This window comes from Mirounga angustirostris, unplaced genomic scaffold (assembly GCF_029215605.1).
Source record: "Mirounga angustirostris isolate CCGP_5_RB_7025 unplaced genomic scaffold, mMirAng1.0.hap1 SCAF_17, whole genome shotgun sequence".
Lineage (NCBI taxonomy): Eukaryota > Metazoa > Chordata > Mammalia > Carnivora > Phocidae > Mirounga > Mirounga angustirostris.
The window spans coordinates 57,676,495-57,698,683 of record NW_026991725.1 but is presented as its reverse complement, the minus strand read 5'-3'; the positions used below and the strand labels follow the sequence as shown (position 1 = coordinate 57,698,683).

At 56.9% G+C, this 22,189-nt stretch overlaps 1 protein-coding gene across 4 annotated transcripts in view; it reads right to left on the bottom strand.

Annotated features, from left to right (window-relative positions):
• Nucleotides 1-22,189, bottom strand: part of KCNJ12 (potassium inwardly rectifying channel subfamily J member 12) — a 93,533-nt gene that overhangs the window by 25,637 nt on the left and 45,707 nt on the right. For 2 of the 4 annotated variants that reach the window (XM_045889679.3, XM_045889680.3), the window contains exon 1: nt 17,959-18,518. The exons of the other annotated variants lie outside the window; for them this stretch is intronic. The gene's annotated coding sequence lies outside the window, so the exon portion shown is untranslated. Of the gene's footprint in view, nt 1-17,958; nt 18,519-22,189 lie in introns of those variants that run through there. 4 annotated transcript variants of the gene reach the window in all.

The following is a 22,189-nucleotide window of genomic DNA, read 5'->3' as shown; positions in this document are numbered from 1 at the left end:
CATGAAACTCCCCGCTCCCAACAGTACCAGCATCCGCAGGCCAAGGGGAGCCAGGTGGCTGGGACGCCCTCCAAATCCAGCCTCCAGGCACAGCCCTGGTGGGGGGCTCCTGCCGGGTCCTCAGTGCTGACTGGCTGATTAGGGGGTGGGCGATCAGCTGGGCCTGTGCCTCCTGTCTCAGCAGCTGCAGCCCGGGGGGGAGGCCGACGGAGGGGGCTCCTATCGGGAGGTGGCTCTGTCTCCTACTGCCTTTCCATGCCCAGTGTAGGAGGCCGAGCCACCCTTCCCTCGGGAGGCCTGCCTGCCGGATGGGGCACAGCTGAGCACACACATGTCCGTGACCCCCGAGTAGACACAGGCTGAGTCCCTACTGGGTGCCAGGCCTGTGGGAACTCCGGGACACAGGACCCTGCTAGGACCTCTAGTGGGTAGCTTTTTATTCCCATGTTACACACAGGGAAACTGAGGCTCAGAAAAGCTCTCTGGCGTGCCTAGACTGCTTCCTGCAGAAGTTGCCGCGGCTCAGGAAGAGGGCACGAGAAAGTGCTTTGGAGCTCCCCGGTGCCGGCCACACACCTGGCTCTCTCCACCGACTGCCCAGGTTCACCGTAAGGACAGCCCTAGGAGGCAGAGACTGGGATGCACCTGCCGCTCAGATGAGGCGCCCAGAGCACAGCGCCGGAGCCAGGAAGCAGTCCTGCCAGGAGGCGGAGCCGCAGCTGGCCCTCCCCACCTGTCGGCCACCACCAGCCCTGCTGCGAGGCGTGGGGGGGCACCCGCAGCCTGGGGAGGGGCCGGGGAGGGGGCAGAGGGTCAGCAGAAGGTAGGCGCTCGGAGAGTCGGAGGTGCCCCCAGACACGCAGGGGAGATGCCGCTGAGCAGGGAGGTGGCCGATCCTGGAAGTGGAAGGCAGACCTGGACTAGCAACGAGCCTGGGAGCTGGCTGAGGGGATGGCTGAGGCTCATGGGTGGAAGGAGAGGGCACCCTGGCAAGCGGACTTCGGGGCACTGGGGTGGGTGTGGAGCCACACAGGCCTTCCCGGGGGACGCGAGGGTTCTGGACCCACACGGTGCTGATGGTGAGCAGGACGAACACTGGAGGCGACCGGGTCACTGGGGGACACAGGTGACCCGGACCTGAACAGTGTTCACTGCCATCATAGCTATAAAGATCAGGGACGAAGGCCAAGAGGCAAAATTGGGGAAAGCAACTGGGGACATACCCTGTGAGGAATTCTGTGGTTAGAGAGAGCAGAGAGATTTGCAGAAGCCGAGGGGGCAGGGAGGCAAGAGAGGGTGTTTTAAATATGGGAGGATAATATAACCTCAGAAACTTAAACACAGGGTTGCCATCTGACCCAGCCATTCCACTCCTAGGTATTCACCCAAGGGGCCTGAAAACCAGTGTTCGTACAAAACACGACTGTTCTCAGCAGCATGACTCACAATAGCCAAAGGTAGAAACAGCCCAAATGCTCATCAGCCGCTAAAAGACACAAAATATGTGGTACATTCATCAATGGAATATCATTCAGCCATAAAATGAATCAAGTACCGACCCCACAACCATGTGGATGAACCTCAGAAACATTTTGCTAAGTGAAAGAAGCCAGACACGAAGGCGTGTATGATTCGGTGTATATGAACGTCCCGAGTCAGTAAATACATAGAGACAGAAAGTAGATTGGTGGTTGCCAGGGGCTGGGGGGCTGCGGAGCCGGGGTTGGAGATTGGGGAATGACTACTCAATGGGCACGGGGCTTCCTCTTGCGATGAAAATGTTTTGGAACAAGATGAGGGACTAATTGCCCAACACTGAGAATGTACTAGATGCCAGGGAATGGTTTGCTTTAAATGGTTCATTTTCTTTCATGTGAATTTTGCCTCAAAAAAAAAAAAAATGTTTTCTGAGGAGTCACGTGAAAGAGATTTGAACCCAACCAAAGCCTGACAGATGCACGCCTAACTCCTTGCACTCACTCAGCAGGGCCATGGCCACGGCCCAGGGAGCGAGAAAGAAACACTTGCTGTCCTCAGAAAGAAAGAAACAATACCAGAACTCTGCATGGCCTCCAGGCCATCCACAAGGCCCCCTCCTTACTCGCGCTCTTCCAGCCCCGACATCCGTTCTCCATGCGGGTTCTTGAACCCCGTAAGCACCAGCCACCTTTGGCCTCTCTCTGATCTCCTCCTGGCTCCTCCCTGACTCCAGGAAGCTCTCTGATCACATGTCCCCTTTCCTCTCGTATGTTCCACGGCCCATGCTCAGTTGCCCATTGACATGTGAGGGCAAGGATCCGACATCTGCGACTATCTTCCAAGACTATTTTTTAGAGAAGTTTTAGGTTTACGACAAAATTGAGGGGAAGGTACAGAGATTTCCCATCTACCCCCTGTACCCACACATGCACGGCCTCCCCATTATCAACATCACTCTCCAGAATGGGACATTTGTTACATACACATCATAATCATCCAAAGTGCACAGTTTACCTTCAGGTTAATTCCTGCTGTTGTACTTCCTATGGGTTTGGACAGAGGTATAATGACTTGTATCCATCAGCATGGTATCATACAGAATAGTTGCACTGGCCTAAAAATCCTCTCTGCTGTGCCTATTCATATCCTCTTCTCTACCCCGGAGAAGGCAACCACTTGCCTTTTCCGGAATGTCATATAGTTGGAATCAGACAGCACGTAGCCTTCTTCAGACTGGCTTCTTCCACTCAGTCATCTGCACTTAAAGTTCCTCCAAGTCTTTTCATGGCTTGAGAGCTCATTTCTTTTTATTCCTGAATAATATTCTAGTGTCCGGATGGACCAGAGTTTATCTATCCATTCACCTATTGAAGAACATCTTGGTTGCTTCCAAGTTCGGGCAATCATGAATAAAGCTGCTATAAACATCTGCATGCAGGGTTTTTTGTGAATGTAAGTCTTCAGCTTTGGTGGGTAAATACCAAAAAGTATGGTATGATGATAGCGTGTTCAGTTTTTAAGAAAGCAGCCAACCGTCTTCCGAAGAGGCTGTGCCATTTTGTATTCCCACCAGAGATTAACATCCCTGTTTCTCCTCATCCTCGTCTGCGTCTGGTGTGGTCAGAGTCCTGGATTTGGGCCAGTCTCATAGGTGTGTGGTGGCGTCTCGTTGTTTCAGTCTGCATTTCCCTGATGACATATGACGTCCAGAGTCTTTTCATATGTCTGCTTACCATCCGTAGGTCTTCTTTGCTGAAGTGTCCGTTCAGGTCTTTGGCCCATTTTTTCGTTAGTTTGTTTGTTTCCTGTTGTCGAGTTCTAAGACTTTTTGTATTTTTTGGATAAGAGCCCCTTACCAAATGTGTCTTTTGCAAAGATTTTTTTCCCAGTCCATGGCTTATCTTTTAATTCTCTTGACGGTCTTTCCCAGAGCATAAGTTTTTACTTTTAATGAAGTCCAGCTTGTCGATCATTTCTCTCATGGATCGTGTACCTAAAAAGGCATCACCAGACCCAAGGCCATCTAGGTTTTCTCCTACGTTATTGGCCAAGAGTTTGATAGTTTTGCCTTTTGCATTTAGATCTATGATCCAAATTGAGTTAATTTTTGTGAAGGGTGTAAGGTCTGTGTCTAGATTCATATATTTTTTTGCTTATGGATCCAGTTATTTCACCAACATTTATTAAAACGACTATCTTTGCTCCATGGTATTGTCTTTGCTACTTTGTCAAAGATAGATTGACAATACTGACAGGGGGTCTATTTCTGGGTTCCCTAATCTGTTCCATTGATCCACTTGTCTGTTCTTGAGTCAATGCCATACTTTTTTTAAATTTTATTATGTTATGTTAGTCACCATACAGTACATCATTAGTTTTTGATGTAGTGTTCCAGGATTCATTGTTTGCATATAACACCCAGTGCTCCATTCAATACGTGCCCTCCTTAATACCCATCACCAGGCTAACACATCCCCCTACCCACCCTAGAACCCTCAGTTTGTTTCTCAGAGTCCATAGTCTCTCATGCTTCATCTCCCCCTCCGATTTCCCCCCCTTCATTTTTCCCTTCCTACTATCTTTTTTTTTTTTTTTTAACATATAATGTATTATTTGTTTCAGAGGTACAGGTCTGTGATTCATCAGTCTCACACAATTCACAGCGCTCACCAGAGCACATACCCTCCCCAGTGTCTATCACCCAGTCACCCCATCCCTCCCACCCCACCCCCCACTCCAGCAACCCTCAGTTTGTTTCCTGAGATTAAGAATTCCTCCTATCAGTGAGGTCATATGATACATGTCTTTCTCTGATTGACTTATTTCGCTCAGCATAATACCCTCCAGTTCCATCCACGTCATTGCGAATGGCAAGATCTCATTCCTTTTGATGGCTGCATAATATTCCATTGTGTGTGTGTGTGTGTGTGTGTGTGTGTGTGTGTGTGTGTATATATATATATATATACCACATCTTCTTTGTCCATTCATCTGTCGATGGACATCTTGGCTCTTTCCATGTTTAATGCCACACTTTCTTGATACCTGTAGCTTTACAGCAAGTCTTGAAGTCATGTCGTGTCAGGCCTCCAACTCTGTTCTTCAATATTATGTTGCCCCATCTGGGTCTCCATATAACTGTAATCCATTTGTTGCTATCCATAAATTAACGTGGTATGTTGATTGGGATGGCACTGAATCTATAGATCAGACGGGGGAGAACGGACATCCTGACAATATTGAGACACGGAATATCTCTCCATTTATTTTGTTCTTCTTTGGTTTCCTTCATCAGAGTGTTGTAGTTTCCCTCTTAAAGATCTTGTATATATCTTGTTAGACATATATCTATGTACTTCATTCTGGGGAGGGCTAATATAAACGGTATTGGGGGGGGTTGTTGTTGCCTTTTTTTTTTTTTATGTAGGCTCCACACCCAGCATGGAGCCCAATGCGGGGCTTGAACTCACGACCCTGAGATCAAGACCTGAACTGAGATCAAGAGTCAGACACTTAACCGACTGAGCCACCCAGGCACCCCAATGGTATTGTGTTTTTAATCTCAAATTCCACTTGCTCATTGCTGGTATATAAGAAAGCAATTGACTTTTGTATGTTAACCTTGTATCCTGCAACATAGCTAAAACTGCATATTCCAGTTTTTTCCCTATTCTTTCAGATTTTCTAAATAGACAATCATGTCATCTGTGAACAAACACAGTTGTGTCTTTCTTCCCAATTTGTATACCTTTTATTTCCTTTTCTCACCTAATAGCATTAGCAAGCACTTGCAGCACGATGCTAACAAGGAGTGGTGAGAGGGACATCCTTGCCTTGTACCTGACCTCAGTGGAAAAGCTTACAGTTTCTCATCGTTAAATATGACCTTAGCTATAGGTTTTTTTTGTATCTAGTCTTTATCAAGTCGAGAAAGTTCCCGTCTACTCCTAGTTTGCTGAGAGTTTGTACCATGAATGGGTGTTGTCAGGGCTTTGTTTTGTCCCCTGGAGTGTCCTGGTACTTGAAGAAAGTGCTGGCCTATGATGGGTCATTAATGACTGGCTTTGGAAGAAGCAGGTGCAGAGTGTAGAAAAGTGTCTAGCGGAGAGAGGGAGACTCGCCACAGGAATGATCTTAGGTGAGTAGGTGAGAGGGGTGGGGGCCCCGCGGACGAGGCAGGATAACGTTCCATCCACAGGAAAGAGAGGAGGGCTTGCTGAGGGGCACGGGGGCCAGGACATGGGTAGCTGTGCAGGGAGAAGGTAGAGGTTCTCTTCTTTGATTTTTTCAGTGAAAGAGGAGGCCACGCTGTCAGCTAAGGCTCCAGGACCTTGGAGTGGAAGGCAGGGTCCCAGAACTGAGGAGAAAGGTTCTGGAACAGAGAGGATGGGGATAGGTCTGGGCCCAGCAGCCCAAGCTCAGAAGCAGGACCTGGAGTGAGAGGGGCCTGTGAGGCTAATCGGCACCCCAAGCAACAGTGGGCCGCAACTGGACTCAGGGCCTCGTGTCCTTTCAGTCTTTCTCCCTGTGTGTCTAGGAAGGTTACGGTGCGCTCAGGAGGCAGGTGGCAAGAGACCTCTCTGCCCTCGCCCCTGCCTGGGGCCACAGGGATGGCTCTGAAGGGCTCTCTAAAGTCTCCACTGGCTGGAAACTCACCGTGGATGGCCCTGGTGCCACAGCAGTCTCCTGTGGGGCCGGGGGCTACAGACGCCCTCCCCGGGGTGCCTGCTCTGCTCTGCCACCCCCAGCGGCCCCACCCTCTGCAGAAACTTCTACTCAGGCCACATGGATTAATTTCACTTTAAATCCACAGTTAAATGGGTGAATGAATGAATGAGTGAGTGATCAACTGCTCCCTTCATCTGCACAAGTGGTAAAATTGCTGCCATCCCATCCTGGGGCATCAAACAATATTTGTGGAGAAGTCTGCGGACAGCCTGATGCGCCCACCCTCCGCGGGCGGGGTGGGGGCTCCCACCTCTATCTAAGAAACGGATAAAGGGGAGGGACCCCCACTCTGAGAGCTGTAGCAAAACCCTGACCTAAATCTTTCCCCTGCAGGAGCCTCCCAACACACAGTAGGTGCTCAAGCAATGATCTTTCTCTTCTAGTCTCGTGGGGACAAACAACAAAGGAGACTGGACCAGCCCCATGTTCTGTGGCTGAGGTCACAGGGGATGGAGGACAGCAGGTCATTCAGTGTGGGCTCAGCTCTGCCAGTCCCTCTTGGGGCCTCGATTTCTCCACCTGCAAAATGGACAGAACTCTGAGAACCCTCGATCTTCTAGAACTCTGGAATAGTTCTAATATTTGGCACACATAATCACAGTTTAAATGGAGTAGACTTAGCCCCATTTCTCAGCGTAAGGGACTGAGGCTCAGAGAGGTGAAGCTGCTTGCCTCGAGACACACAGCTAGCAGAAGGGGACAGCCCCATTTGAATCCAGGCCAACCTGGCGCATGCCCAACATTGCATTTCCCGGATCGCTGGCCCAGGGCATCTCCGCCGCCTCAGGGGAGAGCCCGGGAGGACCTGTGGCATCCCTAAAAGACTTCATGCCCTTGGAGAGAAACTGAGGCCCACTCATAGGACATCTCGGGCTGCATTCAAATGCTGTTTGGCCATCTACGTCCCTCAGTGGCTCATCTCTCAAGCCCTACTCCCCCCGCCTGGCCAGGACATTTTAAGAATTAAATGAGATAATGTTCGGGAAAGCACTGAGCACAGCACCTGGCACCAGAAGACACCGGGTAAGCAGTCATTTTCATTATGATTTTTGGGTGCCAAGTCTCGGCGAAACGTCACGCCACTTCCTGAGACATAAAGGCACCTGGTGACACCATGGACTGCTGCTTTCACCACCAGGGCAGGCGTTTTGCTAAAGCCCCCAAAATACCCTGACGGCCACCAGAAGCCAAGGGAAGGGGCTGAGGACACCCAGGCTCTGCGGGCCACGTGGCACCGGGCCACGCACTGCAGCGCTTCGTCAGCACCAGGGCCATCTCCACAGGGACACCGCTTGGTGGCCCGCGGTGGGGGTGGGGGGGCGGCAGGAATGGAGCGCAGCCCCCTCCCTCCGGCCACTTCAAGCCCTCAGGGGCTGGGGACCCTGAGGAGCCCCCGCTCGGGCTCCAGGCACAGACTGGGTTGTCAGAGCCATGAGGGGCTGTGCTCTGAGCCTCAATTCTGCCATCTGTGAAGTGAGGCAACCGCCTCCTGTCCCTGGGGTTAGCCGTGAAGAGCCGCGGGGATGAGACAGGGCTCCCGGCACGGCACGGGCACTCCACCTGACTCCCAGGGACCTCAGCCTGGCGGAAGGAAGAGGCGCAGGAATATAACCTCTTTGCAGGAGCAGGTAGAGCCCAGCAAAACTACGGGAAGGTGTTTTGTTTTTTTTTTAAAGATTTTATTTATTTATTTGATAGAGAGAGACACAGTGAGAGAAGGAACACAAGCAGGGGGAGAGGGAGAGGGAGAAGCAGGCTTCCCGCCGAGCAGGGAGCCCGATGCGGGGCTCGATCCCAGGACCCTGGGATCATGACCTGAGCCAGGAAGGTGTTTTGACGTGAAAACTGCTCCACCTGGCTCTAGAACACGCAGAAGACAAATGGAGCAGCTGGGGAGGAAGCTGCACTCTTCACGGCCAGGACCGGCAGGGTCTGGGTGACAGGCGACGCTGGTGACACACTCAACTCTGCTGAGACCTGGGGGCACTGGGATAACCGGGTGGAGGGCCCAGCAGTGATAGCTCTCAAAGTCACAAAGGCACAGGCCCTCGGACCCCACAGAGCTATTTTTGGAACTTTTGGACAACCCAGGCATGAGGAGCTAAGTATCTGGGTTTCGCTCTGGCAGTAACAGCCCCCCACCCCCTACCCCACCCCCCCTACTCCCGGCGTTGGGCGGAGACAGACGTGCATCAGAATGAGGCAGGCTAACTAAATGGAAATTCAGCCTCACGTGGGGAATGACAGTTAGATTTCATAACCATTTCAATGACTGACGTACTAACAAAAGGTGTCATCTACCACACCCACCCCATCCCAGGGCTGCGTGTTTCCTCTGACTGCTCCCAACAGCCTGATGGGAGGAAGGACCATTAATATGCCCATTTTGCAGGTGAACAAACTGAGACACAGAACAGTCAAGTAAAATTTGCCCAGGGACACACAGCTGGTAAGTAGCAGAGACCAAGCAGGTTACCCCAATGCTCTGTGACTCCAAAATACACAGCTAAAATAGAGTATTTTTCTTAAAAAAGAAAAAATCAAGATACAGGACAGCGTATCCCGGTTGGCCATGTGTAGTGGGTTGAATGACAGCCCCCCCGAAAGATATGTCCATCCAGAACCTGTGAATGTGACCTTCTTTAGATAATTTTTGCAAACATAATTAAATTAAGGATCTGGAAATGAGATCATTCTAGATTAGGATGGGCTCTAAATCCAACAACAAGTGTCTTTAGAAGAGAAGACATGACAAGACCAGACCCAGGCAGAGATCAGAGGGATGTATCTAAAAGGCAAAGAACCCCGAGGCTTGCTAGCAGCTACGGAAGCTGGGAGAGCCCTCGGAGCCTCCAGTAGGAAGCAAGTTGGCCGACATCTTGATTTCCGACTTCTGGCCTCCAGAATTGGGATGTAATAAGCCTGTGTCATTGTAAGCCACTCTGCCTGGGGTAGTTTGTTATGGCAGCCACAGGAAACTAATACAAGGTGCAATCTGCTCCCCACTGCCCCCGGGTCTATTCTCTTTTCTGGACCTGGCCAATTGTCCCCTCTAGACTGCTGCCTCTGCGCTCCTTCCACAAGCCAGACACAATTGCAAGTATATGGATCCATTCAACCATTTCCCCCAGTGTTCCCATTTCACAGATGAAGAAACTGAACCCACTGGTTTGGGTCACAGCTCCAGAGGACCCCTGGAGCCCGCTCACCCATGGCTGGTCCTGTGACCACCAGGAAGGTAGCTGGGTCAGGATGGGGCCCGAAGCCTGGTCACCTGGGCCTGGAGCTTCAGGGCTAGAGCATCTGCTGCAGGATTAGGGCCAGGCCCCATGGGTGCCCGTGAGGCTGTGGCTGGCAGGGTCAGCAGAGGAAAGGAAGAGGGCGGCCAGGGTCTCTTTACTATGCAGGCCCCAGGGAAGGGCAGGACCACTCTGCAGCTTCCCCACGTACTGCTGCGGACACCCCCTCCAGTGGTCCTGAAGGCTCACAGGGCCTGGCAGGGGGCCTGGCCACCCCAGCCAGGCAGGTGCTGCCGACAGCTTGAAGCTCAGCAGGCCAAGAAAATGGGCATGGCTGAGTCTCCGGCCCGAACGGCAAAAGGCAAGCGGGCGGGGCGGCTGGGGGGGTGGAGGGGGGTGACGGCAGAATCTGCCCTGCCTTGACCACAGAGCCAAACCCAAGAGGGGGTGAAAAAGTGGATGCCCAGATGTGGTCATGGCATTCATGCCCATTCTGTAAATGGGGAAACTGAGGCTTCGGGTAGAAGAGCAGCAGGGGTGATTCACACCTCTCTTGGACTTGGGCTAGCAGATCCTCCCTACCAGGGGCCCTCAGTGGAATAAGGCAGGTGCTGTCCTTCAGATGTGGGCTCAAACCAGGTTAGGGGAATGACAGGGCTGGCCAAGCAGATGGTGGACACCCGAGATGGAGCAGCTCGGAGATGAATCAGGGGTGACTAATTCCCTGAACAGAGGCCCCCCCCCTGCCCCGCCCTCGCTATGAGGACCGTGAAGAAGCAAGTGATGGCAGCGAGCACCCTCCCCATGCTGTTCAGGCTGTGCTGAGCGAGAGCTGGGTCGGCGCAATGGTCCCTAGGACCCCAAGCAGGTGGACTCTACCCCGGGTCTGGGAGTTTCACTGCAGCACAGTGACTTCCCCGCGGGGGGCTGGGCTGGGGGCTGCGCCTTCAGGGAGATTGGAAAGTGCAGATTCCCAGGCTCCACCCCAGACCCTCCGAACCAGAATTTCTGGGGCTGGAGCCAGGAGATCTGGATTCTCCCAGTGCTCCCAGAGAGTTCTGAGGAAGGAGGTACCCCATCGAGGATTCGGCACCTCTCCCAGGGCTAAGATGCACCAATTCTGCAATTCTAGGTTCTCTGTCTCAAAGAGGCTACAACTTCACAACTCAAAGAACCCGTGACCCATGCACTTGGGTGGCTCTGTACATTCAAAGACTCCACAGCTAAGACTCTATGATCTGGAGACTCTGTGACTCAGCCCTCAACCCAAAGCCCATCAAAGGAGAGAGGACGAAATCTCTGGGTCTGGAGCGCTGGGGCACCAGCAGGGACAGCAGGTATGGAATGATCCCACGGGAAAAAAAAAAAACAGAAAGCAAGACAGGAGGAAAGGAAGAAAGGGAACTGTAGATGTCGGCATGTTTATATAACTACCTTCGCATGTTTGCGTAAGCACTCAGACAATCCAGAAAGTTCTCTAATAATGGTCACCTCAAGAACATAAAGCTGTGGGGTGGGGTGGGTGGGGTGAGGCGGAGACAGGGTTTGGGAAGGAGGAACTCACTTTCCACCCTTCCGCGGGTTTCATGCTTTGCCACGAGCCTCTGACACTCAGGTAATTAACAACCATAACGATTAATGAGAAAAGAGGACACAGTCTACGGTGCCTCCCGTGTTTGTTCACTGGTTTCTTTTATGGTCCTTCCACCCACCCAGACATCAGCCGCCATCGCAGACACGGGGCGCAGCGCTCCGTACTCGCTCAGGAGCGAGATGTGCAGAGCATGAGTGGCGCCCAGAGTCCGTCCGGCCCAAGCCTGCGCACTCACATCCGAGCGGCGAGACCTCTCAGGGAAGGGAACGGAAGGGACGCCAGGGGCCGGTCCTGGGGGCGGCCCATAAGGGGGCTTCCCGGGCCCTGCCCACACCCTGCCTCCACAAGCCACGGCCAAGGCCTCTAGGAAGCCCCAGCCCGGAGCTCCCCACCTGCCCCCAGCGCCCCGCACCCCTGGGAGCCCCGACAGCGCCCGCACCTCTGCCCTCCATGTGACCCAGACAGGCCCCACGCTCTCTGCGCCTTGCAAGCTCTAGTCCTGTGAAGGGATGGGGCCTGCTCCCCTCGGCGCCCTCCAGTCCTCGGCAGGCCCCCACAGGCCTGAAAGGAAGCCCGGTCTGGCCTTGGCCTGGAACCAAGAGCCCAGAGGCGCAGGGTCGGGGGCAGGAGGGAGGCGGCTGCTACCACCCAAAACGCCAGCTGCTGGCGGTGATGTATTTTTGCTTTAAGTGCTGGAGAATTGCAGGGCTGGAGCCGCCGGCTCGGGGGGCTCAGGCTGCAGCTGGAAGGAGAGGGAGGTGGGCAGGAGGTGGGGGCTGCACAGCCCCTCCCTGACCTCTCTTGCCCTCAGCCTCTCAGCCTCTCCGCCTCTCCATCAGACATGCACACGCGTGCACACACACGCACACACACTCACGCACAGCTCAGCACCTCCCCATCTCCACACGCTCCCTCCTCCTGGCCCCCAGCTCTCCTCAGTGTCTCCAAACAGCTGCAAGGAGGCTTTGGGGGACAGAGAGTCTCGATCACTACCCCCCACCTTGCTTCTAAGGAGCTGTAGCACCTCAGGCTGGGGCTGTCCCCCTCTGGGCCTCAGCCTGCCCACTCCCCGGGGAGGTCCTCTTGCACCCTTTCCCTAGGACACCCACTCGCAGGGCCGGGTGGGGGGGCAGGTCAGAGGCTGTTGACAGTCACAGGCAATCTGGAGATAGCTCGGCTGCTCCTTAGGACCTGATCCCTTTCCTGCCCCAGAGGGTGGGTGTCGGGAGACAGCGCCCCGCCCGGGGCACATCTGGCCCAACAGCCTGGTGGGCGCCTGGTGGAGCTAAGCAGCCCTGGCCGAGGCCCAGCCCGTCGGAGGAACCTGTCTGCTCGTCCTCGGAAGGGATGGAAGCCCGAGCTTGGCAGAGGCAGCGGGACGATCCGGGGGAACGGAAGGAGCTGCGCTTTGCCAACTACAACGCTTGTAGGTTCTTTTTACAACTGGGAAGCTGCTAAAGTTGATAGTGGCAAATCTTGAAACATAAAGAAAAGAAAGAAATTTTTAAACCTGGGTGTTGTGCTCAGAGACGGGGCGAAGGAAGTAAAACACAGACACAAAACACGAACAGCCAACGGGCGTGTGAAAATGCTCAACTGGGCAAGAAATGGAGACACTGTCCCCTCGGCCACCCCCAGCCCCTGCAGTCGGCCGCCCCCAGCCCCTGCAGCCGGCCGCCCGCCACACATCTTACGGAAGGAAGGCTCGAAGATGCACAAACGAAAAGAGAAGCGCTGGACCGAGTGGCCCCGACTCTCTGCACCTCAGTTTGCTTAGATCTGCAATGGGCTTCTGCCCCTCACGGAGTTGGGGTGGGAGACCTCCTAGGCTGGAAGCAAGCCCAGGGCTGGGGACACAGCAAGGTTCAGAGCTCGAAGCGGGTAAGGTGAGACAAAAAGAGCTCAATGCAGAGTCGGGGCCCGAAATACATTCCAACTCCCTCCCCCCACACAGACAGATGGTAGGCCAAGGGCTCAGAGAAAAGGTCTGAAAACTGGCTTGCCCCTCACGAGCCCCACAATTCCGGGCCAGTGATGTCACACCTCTCCGAGGCTCGGTTTTCTTATCTGCAGAATGGGCCAATAATTCCGGCTCCCACTACTGCAGAGCACCACGGTGTATCAAGCACCATGCATGACTGAACCAACGCATTCACTGCCCACATGTTTGCCAAGCATCTACTCCTCACTGAGTGCTGCTGGAGGCACGGGGGACACAGTTGTGAACAAACTGAAGCCAAGGAGCTTACATCCCAGTGGGGGAGACAGGCAATAAACAAGATAAGCAAATAAAACATAATGTGGCAGGTGGCGTTAAATTCTACGGAGGAAAAAAGCAGGGGAGGGCATGTGGGTAGACGGAGGCCACGGTGTTATCCAGGAGAGGCTTCATGGAAGGGGTGGCACTTGGACAAGACCGGAAGGTGGTGAGGGAGGAGGCTGTGTGGCAATCTGGGGAAGAGTGTTTCAAGCAGAGGGAGCGGCACGTGCAAAGGCCCTGGGGCAGGAGCAGGTCCTGTGTTGGAGGCGCAGCATGGAGAAAGGCAGGGTGGCCTGAGGAGAGGAAGGCAGTGGTGGGAAGAGTAGTACCGAAGATCAGACTGTGCGGGCCCCTGTGGGCCACAGTGAGGAGTGCAGCTTTTATTCTGAGCTGGGGCGGGGAGGGAAAGGACCACGGGAGGATCCTGAGCCCAATGTGGAGACGAAACCCCCCAGATTGTATCAAGTCCACAGTAGGTGTTCAAGCAGCCATGGCCACTCTGAAGGCTTGATTTCTCATTCCCTAGATCCTCTCCAAGCCTGAGTCCTCTAAAGAGATCCAGACCACAGGAGAGTGAAGGAGGGGGAGGCTTCAGCTGCCCAAGGGCGTGGGAGAGCTCTGTCCAGGCTGGTTGAGGGGGACAGGGCCTTGGCAGGAGCCAGGAGGCTGCTCCCACTGACTCCGGGGCAGCATCAGTGCAGGGCCAGGGCAAACCTGCTCCCTGGGATCACTGAGGAAGGGGCTCCCGCTCCTATCTGGCCATGCAAACGGTACTCTGTCTGGTGTTACAGGGCTGAAGGCCAATGAGGGGGCTGGACCAGGGGTCCCCCCGGGTCCCCTCGGCCTCACGCTGCCTCCGCAGCTGCCACTTCAGCCCTGGGCAGGAAGACCCGAGCTGTGGCACATCAGTGGGGGTGCGGGGAGCGAAGGGGGGAGGGGCACACAGCACAAGCAGGAGGCCGGTGTCTGAGGCCCTCTCCTGCTGCAGCCCTCCCTAGGCCTCAGCTCCCCACACGTCCAAGGAAAGGCCACCCCGGAATGACAGATTCTCAAGACTCTGGCACCACAAATGCTCACATTCCCCCCCCTTCGTGGAGTTCCCTTTCCACACTCCCATTTCTGCTCAGATCCCCCCTCCACCCAGAAGCTCCCATTTCTACTGTCCCCTCCCAGGTGTTCCTCAGGAGACTCCCCAGCTGAGGCTTTGGTCCCACTTGACAGATGATCAACTGAACACGAAGAGAAGGGACTCAGCCACGGTCACACCACAGGCCTCACTCACCTTGGCTCCTCCCAAACAGTGAGATTCTCGAGACCAGGGGCCGGGTCTGCCTCTATCCAACACCAGTTTATTAAGCACCTTCTGTATGCCAGACACCACATCGGGGCCCCAGCCAGGGTCTCCACCCCTAGAGCTCAGAGCCTGCCACAGCTCAGGGCACCACAGCGAGGAGAGAGTCCCCCTGACGCCCCCCTGGCCTTTCTCTGCGGCCAGAGAAAGCAGCCCAGACACAGAGCCACCAAGCATTTCCTGAGCACCTACTGCAGGCCCAGGCCTTCACTAGGTCCCAGGGAGATAGCGGCACACATCCCAGGGCACGGGGACGGCCAGCCTGGCACACGGAGGCAGCCGGGCAGGGTGTCTGTGGAGCGAGGGAAGGCGCAGCCCTGTCCCCAGGAGAGCGCCAGGGCTCACGATCCGAGGGACACAGGCTCCAGTCCCTCCCAGTGCCTCCCTGGGCCTCAGATCTCCTGTCTGTACAATGGAGCTAATGTTACCCTCTGCACTGGCAGCCCATTAGGAAATTAAATCAGGTGGCAGAGCGCTGGGCCCTCAGCCAGTGCCCACTGAGGGCTCCAGTCCTGCCTGCGGCCCCAGCTCCTCTAGAAAATCCGCCTGCCTCAGCCCAGCCCCCCACCCCCACCCCCAAGCCTCCTCTGAAGCCTCCAACCTCCCTGCCCTGCCTGCGGCCCAGTTTCCAGCCGGCTTGCTTTCTTTTATCTTCGGCCTTTGCTGTCTTCCTATCACGCAGCCAATTCCCCTGGTGCAGCCGGCCTGGGGAATGAGCCCACAGCCACCGCACCTTCGAGTGGCCAGCCCAGCCTCCACCCCTCCTGCTGCCCCTGAGCTGCCTCCCTCCCGGCCTCCTCTCTGCCAGCCTGTGGCAGGGCTCCAGTTGCAGGCCCCACAGGAGGGGCAGGTGTGCCCGCATGTCACTCACGGCAAAGCCCTGGCGGGGGCCCAGCAACACATACCAGGTGCACCTGTCAGAAGGCCGGTCCGGCCCCGAGCCAGGCCTGGGAGCGGCGAGACTAAGAGTGGGCATCAGGTGGGCTCCGAGGGGGCACCGGCAGCCTGAAGCCCGGGGCTGGGCAAGGACCACAGACGTTGCCAGGACTGACGACGCAGTGGCTTCTGCCCCAGACGTGCGCCAAGGCCCCCGGGTGCCATGCCTGGTGCTGCGAACTGTGGCCCGGGGCCCCGGAGGGCTGGCCGGCCCGCCGAGAGTGCCCGCAGGCGGAGTCAGGCCCAGTCCTGCATACCCACAGGGCACTGCTGTCGCCCTTACTGTTACTGCTCTCCTCACTGCTGTCCCTACTATCTCCCTGCCGCAGGGCCACCAACGCTACCCTGTTCGGCCTCAGGCAGACACCGTGGCCCTGGGACAAGAGGCCTGACAGGGGCAGCCTCTGGCTTGCGAAGAGCGAGACGGAGGGCTCTGCTCAAACCCCCGACTAGCTGTGTGGCTTTGGGCAAGACCCTGCCCCTCTCTGGGCATATCTTTCTTCCAGCACAGCACAGCTCACCGGACATCCCTCCACCAGGCACCGACGCGCACCATGTCTCCCTCCTGAGCAACCTGGAAGCCCTAGGGTGGTCTGATGTGGCAGCTGGGCATGGTGGGGAGGGGGGTCCAGGGACATCAGAGCTGTGCCAACCCCTAGCATTTACAGAGTACCCCCTCCTCAGCGGTGCACCCCACTGCCGTCTGGCACACCCGAGCACCCGTGCTGGTCCCCGGGAGTGCTCAAGCAAGTCCCTCCCCTTTGCACCCTACTCTCCCTAAGGAGTCTTGACCCCACCTGAAGGGAGCCCTTCCACGGTCCCCTTCTTAGAGCTGCCAGCCTCCAGTCCCTTGGCTGGAGGGAAGGGACCACCAGAAGGCCGAGGGCAGACTTCTCTGAGGATTCTCTTTGGGGTCCCAGCATGAGGAGGGAGGTGATTTTCTCAGAAGAGGGGAGAGTGTATTCCACACACACACACACACACACACACAAGACCATAAGCCTCCAGTGGGCCCAGGATTGGCATCTCCTCCCTGGCCCTCTCTGGCCCTCTGGCAGCGGCCCATGGAGGAGGCCCCAGTGAGGGGCCACAAAGAAGCAACCTAGCACAAAGTGAGCCCGGGGTCGCGGCGACGTACTTTGGCACCTAAGGGAGGAGTGAGGGGTAGGCCGGAGGCTAACGCCTTCTGGGTTCTACCTTCGAGGAGGCGGCTGCTGATTTCAGCGGCGGCATGTGGGCGCCTCCACGCTCCTGGGAGACAGAGCCTGTGAACCTGGGTTCCGGGAGGTGCATATGGGGGGCACGAGGTCCCCAGCACTTTATCCCAGGGCTCCAACCTGGGCACAGGGAGCAAAGGATAAAATAGAAACGGTCACAGGCAGTGCAGAGCTCCTAGATGGGTACACCCCCTAGGAACTGGGTGACAGGATGGCCCCAAGTCCCAGCAACTCCAGGCTGTGAGGGGGCCGGAGAACCTCTCAGAACAGAAGACCACCTCCAAAGACACACTTTGCTGTGACAGGTTTTAAAATATTCACATGACCAGTGCACACTCGATCAGAACAGGCAGCACAGATATGCGCTGGGGCCTCAACTCCCATGCGAAGCATCACCCCCCCAGCAGCTCCCCACCCGAGGTGCCACTCCACTGAGCCCCCTGGTTCCCCACTCCGCTTTCCCATAGGCCATCCAGAGCAGAGGTGAGCATGTAGAGGGGACTTCTGCCCTGAAACCCTGGGGGCTTCTCAGCTGAGGGGTCATCCCCTCCGCGGATCAAGGCCGACTTCTAAAAGCAAAAAGGTGCGGCCGGAGTTGCAGGCTCGCTGGCTAGCGGAAAACACCATTTCCAGAATATTTTTACTCCATTAGAGCACAGGAGGTGGGAAAGAGAAACGGCTCCAAAGACCCGGAGATTTCGGGGCCGCTCCTAGACTGAGCCCCCCTCTGCACCCCCAGTCTAATCCTGGGGTCTCCGGGAAGGTCACGCGTAGGACTGATGCCGCGCGCGAAAGTGCCTCCCCACGCTCCCTCCCGACCCCCATGTGCTAGTCGGCCAGAGGGGGACCGAGGGCGCCTCAAAGTTTCCCGGAGCGCCCCCAGGACGAAGGTTAGCAAGGAGCAAAGTTCCCTGGTGGCAGTAGCCGGAGACATGGCAGGGGAAGAAAAGCTCGCAGTCAGCATTTCCTCCGATGGCTCACCAAGGGAGGAAAAAAAAAAAAAAAAACCCAGAAAACGAGAGGAAGAAAAAACCCTCCCGCCCCACCTTCCCTGTTGCAGCACCACCTCGTGCTCACTCCGGGCCGGGGAGAGGCCTTCGGGGAGCCGGAGTCGGGCCGCCGGGGGGCCGGGCGCCCGGCGGCCGCGCACTTACCTCGGTCAGTGCCCCGGGCGCGGCGCGCTCCGCGTCCTCCGAGCTCCGGGCGGCCGCTCCTGGCCCCGGCAGCCGCCGCGCTGGCTGCATCGCCGCCGCCGCCTCAGGGCAGCCCCCGGGGGCGCTCCATGCCGAGGGGCGCGTGGGTCTGGGGCGCCGATCTCTCCAGTTCAGCCACGGGTCCGGGGCGCGCGCCTGGACGGCGCCCCCGGCCGCGGGGCGCTCGCTCCGGCCGGCGCGGCTGGCGTCCGTCCCTCCGTCCGGCTGGGAGCGCGGCCGGCCCACCCCCTCCCCCGCCGGCTGTTATCCGATCCCGGGCAGGGCCGGGCGCGCTCCCCTGTACGCCCCGGCGCCCCGCGCCTCCCCGCCCGCTCCGGCCGCGCCAGCCCCTCGCCCCCGGCTACCGTTCCCAGGCAGGCGGTGGCGGCGGCAAGGCCCCGGGGAAGGCGGGGAGAGAGGAATGGAGGGCGAGGAGGCGGCTGGAGGCAGAAGCTCGGCGCGCACCCAGCTCCGCGCCCCGCTGCCACCAGAACCCGGCTCGGCAACTCCTCTAACTCTCCGCCGAGAGCACGCCCGCCCCGCGCCGCGCCGCCGCTGCCCCCGCCCACCCGGGCCCTAGCCTGGCCCAGAGCGCCCCCAGCCCCGGGCCGCCCCCCCCCCCACCGCCAGCCACTTGCGCAATGGGGCGCGCGCGCGCACACACAGACTCACACACAGAGGCATGTCCTCCAGGGACACGCGCACACACAGGTGCGTGGCCGGCGCACACACAAGCAAGGGAATCTTGCACACACGCGTGCACACAGCCGGGTACACATGCTCAGGCGTCGGCACACAAGCAGGCGAGGTGATGATCCCCTGCCGGGCATGACGGTCGCAGGTGCACAGGTGCATACACACTGCTATGGGTGCGTGCGGGGCCGTATCTGCACGTGCGCGTATGTGCACGCACATCCTGGCGTGTACATCACTCCCATGGAATCCCCTCTCTTTGCACGCCAGGCATGCACACTCGTATACATACATCATTTCCCCCTCTTTAATAGCATCTCTCTCCTCCCCATCTTGTGCTCTGTTTGGCTTCTCCCATCTCCTGCTTTCTCCTCTGTGCTCCTCCCCCCTACTCTCTCTCTCTCTCTCTCTCCCCCTCTCTCTCTTTCTTTCTCTCTCTCTCTCTCTCTGCTGACTTGACCCCCATGTGACCCTCTTCTCTTGCCACCCCTGCAAGGCTCAGGCTTTCTTCCTAGCCTGTCCCCACTCGCCCTACCCTCCCAGCCTCCTGGGGCCTATTGTCTGGGCCTCAGATCTCTCAGCCTCCCGCCAGGCCCAGGCCTTTCATCCTGGCAGACAGACCTGCCCGGCTGGGCCTTGGCCCAGGAAGACCCCATTTTATCACCAGTCTGACCCCTTGCTCAGCCTTGGGACCACAGAATAGGGCCAAGGAGGCAGGTCTGTGCCCAGAGCACAAGCCTCAAAGGGCTCCCTGGCCCCCTTGGCTTCCAGCTTCCCCTTTAATGTGAAATATAATTATGTGTCTGCACAGCAGGGAGACTGGCTGCAGGATTCTAACCAAGGAGGATGGCTCTCTGGCCACCGCCCAGATTGCTGGCGGCTCAGACAGAGCGGTCTGCAGGCCCCACCAGCCCCAGGCTCGCGGCCCCAGGCTCCGGGCCCCTGGCAGCTGGTAGGTGCCGCCTGGTCTGAGCCACCCAGAAAACTCACCGACCTCAGGCCGTCTAGGGTTTGAAATCCACCAACTGTACTGACCAGCTGTGGAGGCAGGTCATTGCGCCTCTCTGGGCCTTGCTCTCACGGTCACGTCATCAAATGCGGATAGTAGCAATTCCTACCTCATGGAGCTGCAGTGACGATTAAATGGATACAAGTCTACCTCAAGCCCTTAGTGCAGCTTCTGGCTTGGGAAACCAACTACCAGTCATTGCGAAGTCGCGATGCGGGGGGCTCTGTGCTGAGGACCCAGTTCGAATGATTTCATTGTCACCGCAACGACGGGGTGCGTACGCTCACGGGCCCTATTTTACAGGTGAAGGAGCTGAGGCACAGAGAGGTCACTTGTCTGTCACAGAGCTTTCACGAAGGTAGAGCCAGGACTCAGAGCCAGACCCGTCCCCAGAACGAGAGCTGTTGCCCCCTCGCCTTGACGGCTTCTAAGGGCTGCTGTGGACAGAAGGACCAGCCCAGGAGATGCCGGCCCAACGCCCCGCCCTGCCCTCACTTGGACACAGTGTCCTGGTTTTCGCTTCCTCCTCGGAGACCAGCCTCCCAGAGGACCAAAATCGCTCAGGAAACTTTTCCTCCTTCTCCCTTAAAGCTCCCCACTGTCCCCTGCCCAGTTTCCCAGAGGAGAGAGGCCACAGTTCCACCCCAGGAGGAATGGGCCCCAAGGCACTCCTCCCATGAGGCTCCACCGTGGACCCGCAGAGGAGTCAGGATGCCCCTCAGCTGGGAGACAGTTCCAGCAAAAGATCTTGGCTAGGGGATGGATGGGAACATCTTGGGGCACCTCTGTGTCGAGGATTCTGACAGTTCCTGGGACAAGGATTACCACCAGAGCATCCTCAACCCTAGAAGGCTCCCTCCACACACAGTCCCCACCTAGATGCTCACCAAGCGGGGTCTTGTCCCTGGATCCCAAGCCTTGCCCAGAGCCATTATCAGACCCATTTCACAGAGACAGCAAGTGTCTTTTCCGCAGGGTCATCCAGGAGAGAACGTCCGACAAAGGCGAAAGCCTGACTCCCCCGGCCACTGCTTTTAGGGTCCGTATCCCACCCTCCCCACCTACCTGCTGGAATGGACTTCAGTTCTTTTTTTTTTTTAAAGATTTTATTTATTTATTTGACAGAGAGAGACATAGCAAGAGCAGGAACACAAGCAGGGGGAATGGGAGAGGGAGAAGCAGGCTTCCCGCCGAGCAGGGAGCCCGATGTGGGGCTCGATCCCAGGACCCTGGGATCATGACCTGAGCCGAAGGCAGACGCTTAATGACTGAGCCACCCAGGCGCCCTGGACTTCAGTTCTTAATCATATCCGAGAAGCCGCTGTTATGCCCCCTGACACCCAGGCCTTTGCTGGGCCACGTGGGGCCTCAGCCTCCTTACGGTGCACACAACCATGATCCAGATGCCCGGACTGAGGCACAGAAGAACAGGGGCATATGAGGGGGTGTCTCCTCTCTAAGCAGCTCACACACCTACCCCAGAGCTTCCTTGTCTGTGGGCAGAGCGGCTCCTGGCCCTACCAGGGCACCGCCCATAGCCGGGGCAGTATGTTGCAGGAGGGGTCGCGGATTATGCCATGCCTCCCTCTGGCGTTGAAGGGGGCCAAGCAGGGCTGCGTAGAGGGACTGTGGACACATCCCTTGCTGAGGTCTCCATAACATAACCCCCTTTCACGTGGCCGTGAGAGAAGCCAATGAGATGAATGGGAGATCGGTGCCCTGCACACAGTAGGACTTCGGGCAACATGGGCAACGCCCTTTGAACATGTCCCGCTTTGCCTTAATCTGAAATTCTTTCTTTCCGGCAGGTGGGGCAGGCCCTCCCAGCCCTGGACGTGCCATATAGTAGCCGTTCAACACATATTTGCTCACCGGGGCATCCTGGGAGCCACAGGCCAGAGGCCAAAGAGCCCCTCGACACATTTACAATCACTCCTTCATTTGAGGAAGGTGAGGCCCACAGAGGCGAGGTTGAATCCAAAGCCACAAAGCCATGGGAGGGGGTGACAGGAGCAGGAAGCACCCCACTGGCTGGGGTTTACTGGTCCGGGTGGGCAGCAGGCTCAGGGCTGCCAGGTCTTGTGATATTCACGTCTTAATCTAACAACGCTGATGCATTTGAGTCCGTCATAAATTGATTATCAACTGAGATGTGAAAACTAGACTGTCCCTCACCAGGGCAGCAGCACCAGTGCTCCCCAGAATCCTCCTAGCATCTCTGCCTCCTGAGGGTTGCCTCCTCCCAGAAGCCTGCCCGGCTTTCTCCTGCCCCACCTAGAATTTGGCCCAGCCCCAACCCCCAAGTCAGGAGACCCCTGAAATATAAAATGGACTCATTGTATGGCCAGTTTAGTCCCTCCCTTAGAGCAGGTGTGAGGACCAAAGTCCCAAAGGCCCAGGACCTGCCACCCCACCTCACCCACGTCCCTCGGCCTCCCTGTTCCAGACACACTGGCCAGCCATCCGAGCTCTTAGATGCCACCAGCTTGA